The sequence below is a fragment of the Phacochoerus africanus genome, chromosome X (genome assembly GCF_016906955.1).
Source record: "Phacochoerus africanus isolate WHEZ1 chromosome X, ROS_Pafr_v1, whole genome shotgun sequence".
Taxonomy (NCBI): domain Eukaryota; kingdom Metazoa; phylum Chordata; class Mammalia; order Artiodactyla; family Suidae; genus Phacochoerus; species Phacochoerus africanus.
In genome coordinates, this window is record NC_062560.1 from 14,882,121 (window position 1) to 14,889,336 (window position 7,216).

The window sequence follows — 7,216 nt, forward strand, 5'->3', positions numbered from 1 at the left end:
TAACTTGATAAGTATATGTGTGTCTTATTTGAAGTGAAAACTATCTTCCACCTACAATAATTATCTTCATTTTATATATAGCTTTTCCAAAAGACAGAGGTTATTGCTTTTGTCAAAATTTTAGCTGTTTCAATGTGATTGAGGCCACATTAAGCACAAGGAAAATGTTTCTTTTTAAAAAAATGTACTCGTGATTTTCTAATCTGAAACTTTCCTGTAGTTCAATGAAATTAATGCCTTTAACATTTTTCAACCATACTAGAACCATAGTAGAAAGCGCTTTTATAATATTTTTAAGGGAATGTTACATGAAAACCTGCCTATAACTGCCTAAATGGAGATATTAGAGCCCTTTCCAAAGGGCTGCTTCCATGGGGTGATATAAGCTTTGAAAAGTGGATGCAATTTTACGAAGTTGGTGGCTATGATGCATTAAAATCTAGGACGTCTGCATTTCAATTCAAATTAAGTTCTTAAAAGTAATGCTCTGTACTTATAACTGCATTATTTTAATAAAGCTTCAGGGATAATTATTTTAAAATCACCATTATCTTATGTTTAAATGAAAATCACAAAAGCTAGATTTAGAACTTCAGAGCTAAAAGTATGGAAGTTGCTGAAGTCTATTTCTTTTTTTTTTTGTCTTTTTTTTTTTGTTATTTCTTGGGCTGCTCCCAAGGCATATGGAGGTTCCCAGGCGAGGGGTCCAATTGGAGCTGTAGCTGCCGGCCTACGCCAGAGGCACAGCAACGCGGGATCCGAGCCGCCTCTGCAACCCACACCACAGCTCACGGCAACGCCAGATCCTCAACCCACTGAGCGAGGCCAGGGATCAAACCCACAACCTCATGGTTCCTAGTCGGATTCGTTAACCTCTGCGCCACGATGGGAACTCCAAGGGTCCCTCTTTCTTAACCTGAGGGAGCTACAAGTCCTTGGATGCCTCCACATGACTATTTTTACTTTGTTGGAAATCTCCATGGCTATCCACTGCTCTGGGTTAGAGAACAAAAGAGAGGGCCTTGTTTGTTGTTTATTTTTAGTTAATTAATTAATTTGCTTTGTAGGGCCTCACCTGTGGCATATGGAGTTTCCCAGGCTAGGGGTCGAATTGGAGCTGCAGCTGCCAGCCTACACCACAGCCACAGCAACTCGGGATCCCAGCTGCATCTGTGACCTACACCACAGCTCACTGCAATGCTCGCTGAGCGAGGCCAGAGATCGAACTGATATCCTCATGGATATTCATCAGGTTCGTTACCTCTGAGCCATGACAGGAACTCCTATTTTTTAAATTTATATTTTAATTGAAGCATAGCTGATTTACAATATTGTGCCAATTCTTGCTGCATAGCAAAGTGACCCAGTCATACACATACACACACACACACACACACACACACACACACACACACATATACACACATTCCTTTTCTTATATTATTTTTCATCATGGTCTATCCCAAGAAATTGGATATAGTTTCCTGTGCTTTACAGTAGGACCTCATTCCTTATCCATTCTAAATATAATAGTTTGCATCTACCAACCCCAAACTCCCCATCTATCCCACTTCCTCCCTCTTCCCCTCTGGCAACCACAAGTCTGTTTGCTCTGTCCACGATCTGTTTCTGTTTTGTAGATAGGATCATTTGTGCCATACTTTAGATTCCATATATAAGTGATATCATATGGTATTTGTCTCCTTTCTGACTTACTTCACTTAGTATGAGAATCTCTAGTTCCATCCATGTTGCTTCAAATGGCATTATTTCGTTCTTTTTTATGGCTGAATAGTATTCCATTGTATATATGTACCACATGTTCTTTATCCATTTATCTGTCAATGGATATTTAGGTTGTTTCCATGTCTTAGCTATTGTGAATAGTGCTGCCATGAACATAGGGGTGCATGTATCTTTTTGAATGAATGTTTTGTCTGGGTATATGCCCAGGAGTGAGATTGCTGGATCATATGGTAGTTCTATTTTTAGTTTTCTGAGGAACCTCCATACTGTCTTCCATAGTGGATGTACCAATTTACATTTGAGAGGGCATTGTTTCTTGAAAGTTACTCCTTTGCACATTTCGTATCTCACATGTCCCTAAGGTCTTATCCATGTACGAACTGAGTTCATCCCTTGACTCCTGAATTGAAACCTGCCAGTTGCTGAAGTGGCAGGATCTTCTCATAACTTCCTAAAAGCAGGCTGGTGAGGTAAAGCATGTCCCACAGGATATCAGAGCTGATGTCTTTGAATTTTCCATCCTTTTAGCAGCAGGACTGACCCAAAGCTCAGCTGCTATGCTGAGAGCCAGTGAGGGAGTGGAGATCACTGGCAACCCATGCCTACTGATCTCCATTATCTTCCTTGGGACTTTGGAGGGGCTGTTGGAAATGCTTACCTCTTTCTGATGGTAGGACTAAGCACACAGGATTTGATCTCAGGACTGTTCGCAGTTGTTTTTGTCACCACTTGGGGAGAATTCTAAGAAAATAAAACCAACGTAGAAGAAGAAAGGACCAAAAATGGAATGAGGCTTTTTTCTGGACTCTTAGCAGATGACTCAAATCTGTGCCCATTCTGCCTTCTTGTGTCTAAGTAAATTTGAAGTTGGGTTTTGGTCACTTGGGACCCCCAAAATCTCTATCACAGCAGCAATTATGTGATGAAAGTATTGTTTGTAAAAACAAATGGTATCTCTTGAATTTTCAACCGTTAGTGAGGGAATTTGTGTTTTTCACTGGGTGGTAGCTGAGAGAAACTCATAGATTTCCAAAGTAAATCCTTGGTATGGCTTTTTGAGGTGCTTCACAAAGAATGCAAATGAGATTATACATACAAATTGGAAAAACACAGACAGTGGAGTAAGCAAAGACTAATAGTAATATAAAGAGATTCAGACTGGCTCAATAGCTGAATTAAGATCAAAAGGAAAGCTAGTGAATTTAGTCCCCAGATGCTCTGAGGCAAGAATGAATAGGAGAGATTGTTTCTGTTAAAGGAATTTCAAGAGAGCCATCTGGAGAAATAAGAGCAGGGGATAAAATTGGGCCAGTTGCCTGGGTCAGTTTTAGGATGTGAATTGTAGGATGGGGACTGGTAGGGATGGTGGGCATTTGTCCTATGCCTTTGTTCTACATCCTATTGTGCTATGACTTGGGACACTAAGTCACAAGACTCTGCGAGCTACCAGGACAGATAAAGATATAAGAACCAGATTGAAATATAAGGAAATTTTAAGTTCTGAGCCTGGAGTTGGTTTATGTGTCATGGAGCAACGTCTCCTTATTTATGGTCTCTGCTCATATGCTTGAGCCAGTGATGTGGTGAAGCCCTTGGGACAAACAGGAAAAGCTTCTGTGTGTGTGTGTGTGTGTGTGTGTGTGTGTGTGTGTGTGTGTACACACCATTTTATCAGAGCACAAGGGCTGTCTATAGTGTACTTTTATTCTTATTCTCTTTGTCTTTTGGAAGGCATTTTGGTGAATTGAGAGGGAGAGACGGAAGCTGATTTCTGGGCTCATGCTGTACACATTGGGCAGTGTTTTGCAGAAGCAGCACAGAGAGGAGAAAGACATGTCTTCACTGCCAAAGTGATGAAAATACTCTAAATTTGAATTTAGAGAATCCACAAATGTTTCTCTCCCCACTCCTGCTTCACCTCTGAAGCAAATGCTGACAAGTGTCTCTCCCCAGTTCCATTTCTAGATATAAAATAGCACTTTTTGTGACTTTTTCCTCCTTCGAATCTACCTTGATACTTAGGGAAGAGAGAGAAGATCAAAGGGAGGCAAAAAAGATAAAATTCATGACACTCCTTCTCCAGGCCCTTGAAGGAAAAGGAGATTTTTATTTTTATTTTCTTGAATAATTGAGATTTTATTGGTTGTTTTGAGGATCAGTATACAGACATTTCAATTTGTACATAATTCTTAACATATATACCAAAAATCTAAAAAATCATCTAGCTGTGATTCTTTTCTCAACAGTTATTCCAGTGACCTTACAGCTTAAAATTTGGAGGCAAATTTTCCTTAACAGAATAGCAAGTACCAGTATCTTCTAATGTTGATATGCTGTTATATCATAAGTCCCACTAATTCACAGTTTAATGTCATATACACCACATACTCAAATTTTCAATCTTTTACAGCACATTAACAAAATAACTAGGAAAACGGGACTACCACGACCAAAGATGTTACAGAATGGACAAAATTCTGACAAGAAGAGCCAAGATCAAGGAATGGTTTGCTTTAGGCAACAGTTCTATCAAAAACAACATGGAAAGAGAAGGAATTTAAAATGTTCAAGACATTAAATGCACAACTGACTCCAAATTGCCATTTAGTATGCTTTGTATTATAGGATATAAAAGCTCCCCCATCTATGGAATGTTAAGCTGACACCCAAGACCATCGAAGCCTCCCATATTCAATATCCCAGTGTTTTCTGGTTGTACCAAAAAATAAACAACAACCAGCAAACGATTTCACCTCTTTTTTAAAAAAAGCATTTACACTTAAAAAATGGGATGAGGTGGGACTCCCTCTTTCTTAAAAATGTTTCTAGAGCCACTAAAAAATGTACATTTGCAAAATAGTTGATAAAAATATTCTTCTGGATTGTACAAGCAGGGAGACAGGGACCACTGACAGGACTGGGCGTGTGGTGTTAATCAGACGTGGTTTCTTTCCTGCTGCATCAGAGCCTGGGCTCTCCTCGTTTTTAGTTTCTCCGTTTTCTGCAGGTAAATCTTCTTTAGTCTCTTGATTAGTCACTTCAGCCTGTTTTCCCTTTTGCTCCCCTTTCCCTTTTGTTTTTACTTTTTGGTCTGAAGATTTATCCTTTCCCGCCACCTTTTTTGGCTTCGTTTCCACTTTTGCAGGAGCAGGTTTAGCTGACAGACTCCTCTTGGGCTCCTCCCTCAGCAGAGCTGACCTTCCTCCTGGGCATCGTGGTGGTGGGGCAGTCGTGTGCCAGGTGCCTGAGGGCCATGGTGCACTGTTGAGAGCCTCCTCGAAGCTGGGCTGCCTGGCCCTTGCCTCTCCTCCCTCAGCGGTGGGAGCAGTCAAAAAGGAGATTTTTAAACCAGGCTTTTGAATAATAGAAGATCTGATGGCTGATATGGACAAAACAGAGAATAGGGAGTTTCCATTGTGGCTCAGTGGGTTAAGAACCTGGCCTAGTGTCCATGAGGATGTGGACTCAATCCCTGGCCTTGCTCAGTGGGTTAAGGATCCGGTGTTTCCGCAAGCTGCGGCATAGGTCGCAGATGTGGCTCAAATCTGTTGTTGCTGTGGCTGTTGTGTAGGCCGGCAACTGCAGCTCTTACTCGACCCCTAGCCTGGGAACCTCCGTATGCCACAGGTGCAGCCCTAAAAAGAAAAAAACAAAAACAAAACAAAACAAAACAGAGAGTAAGATAATCCCTGGGAAAAAAAGCAGGGAAACTGAATCCTGAAGCCTAACTGCATTTCGAAGCACCCAGTGCTGCATGAGAGAGAGAGTGTCAGGCAAGGGCTTCGGATTATTTGGGTGGCAAGTTCTCATCCTCTGTCTCTCCCCTCAACCACACTTCCTAACATCCAAATTACTCAGAGTCCCATTTAGCGTTGGAATGTAAATTAGAGCAGTATATAACTGGAATTATTTTCCATTCCCAGCCTCAAACTTTGCTTTGGTGTCTGAGAGAAGCCAGGGATTCACAGACTAGAATATATTTACATACAAAAGCATTCATCAGTGTTTGTGCTCTGCCTCAAGATGTAACTAGGAAATCCTGTATTTAAGAATATGTATCTAATAAATCCAGTGTCATCTAGGGAAACAAGACCTGTTATTAGGCTGATGCACTGCTGGCCATTCATTTTCCTGGTCAAGACCTTGAGGCCTGGAACTTAAGGTTTAGCTCTGAAACAAGCAGCCCTCTCTCCTTGGAAACCTTCCCCCCCTTCTGTTGCTAAGTCCTCCAGCCCTGTTCAAGCACTGTGCATAATAACTTCTTGTGAGGAAATGACATTTAGAGCTCTCTCAATCTGTCAGCTTAATACCAACGTTTTTAAAATCACATGTTATATTAGTGAGGCCTTCTCTTTCCTTAAGTCTCAATCTTTCTGCTTCCAAGGTTGAAAATATGCTTAAGAAACAATTTAAAATTGATGCCAGTGTTTGTGCAATTATTTCCTATCTAACAGTATTGATTTTCCATATTGAAAATGACTTTTTTAGTCGGCAAAATATAACATTAAAAAATAGCTGTGAATGGAGTTCCTGTCGTGGCTCAGTGGTTAACAAATCCGACTAGGAACCATGAGGTTGTGGGTTCGATCCCTGGCCTTTGCTCAGTGGGTTAAGGATCTGGCGTTGCCCTGAGCTGTGGTGTAGGCTGCAGATGCAGCTCTGATCCCGCGTTGCTGTGGCTGTGGTGTAGGCCAGCGGCTACAGCTCCGATTGGACCCCTGGCCTGGGAACCTCCATATGCCAGGGGAACAGCCCAAGAAATGGCAAAAAAGACCAAAAAAAAGAGATACCAATCATATTGACGGACTTGCTTATCATGCCTCATTTCCCTAAAGTGTTCCTTTCCAAGTGGGTTAGTAGCTGAAAGTAGATAATTATTTATTGAGTGGACTCTTGCATTTTCACTTTCTTTTAAGTGCCTGGCACATAGTAGATGCTCAATAAATAACTGTTAAATGTTTGAATGAGTTTATGAGTGCCCGATAAATCACCTCTACCTAATTATTAACATTGAGCTCCAGATCAATATACAAGTATTGTGCTTTTTGGAAAAAAAACCACTTTTAATTATCTTGAAGGTTTATCAACATTGCTATGTATATATTTTTAATTTTAATTTAAAAATGGTTTTATTGTGGAATATTCCAAACCTACCACAAAATTGGAATAATTTTATGGTAACTATTTATATACCATCACCCAGATCCTACCATTTATATTTTACTGACTTGTTTTACTCCTGTATCAACTCATCTTACTTTTTGATGCATTTCAAAGTAAATTGAAGACATCTGTACACTCTCTCCATAGACTTCAGCATTCATATTACCAATTAGAGTTGAGTATTCACCTAAAGTTTTTCTTTTGATGCAAAATTTACATACAATGAAATGCACACATCTTAAACGTACATTCACTGAGTTTTGATGCATACAAACCTCCATGAAGATATAGAACATTGCCATCACTT

At 40.3% G+C, this 7,216-nt stretch overlaps 1 pseudogene; it reads right to left on the reverse strand.

The window, feature by feature from the left end:
* Window positions 1–2,443: 2,443 nt before the first annotated feature.
* On the reverse strand, window positions 2,444–4,959 carry LOC125118879 (non-histone chromosomal protein HMG-14-like; annotated as a pseudogene).
* Window positions 4,960–7,216: the final 2,257 nt, after the last annotated feature.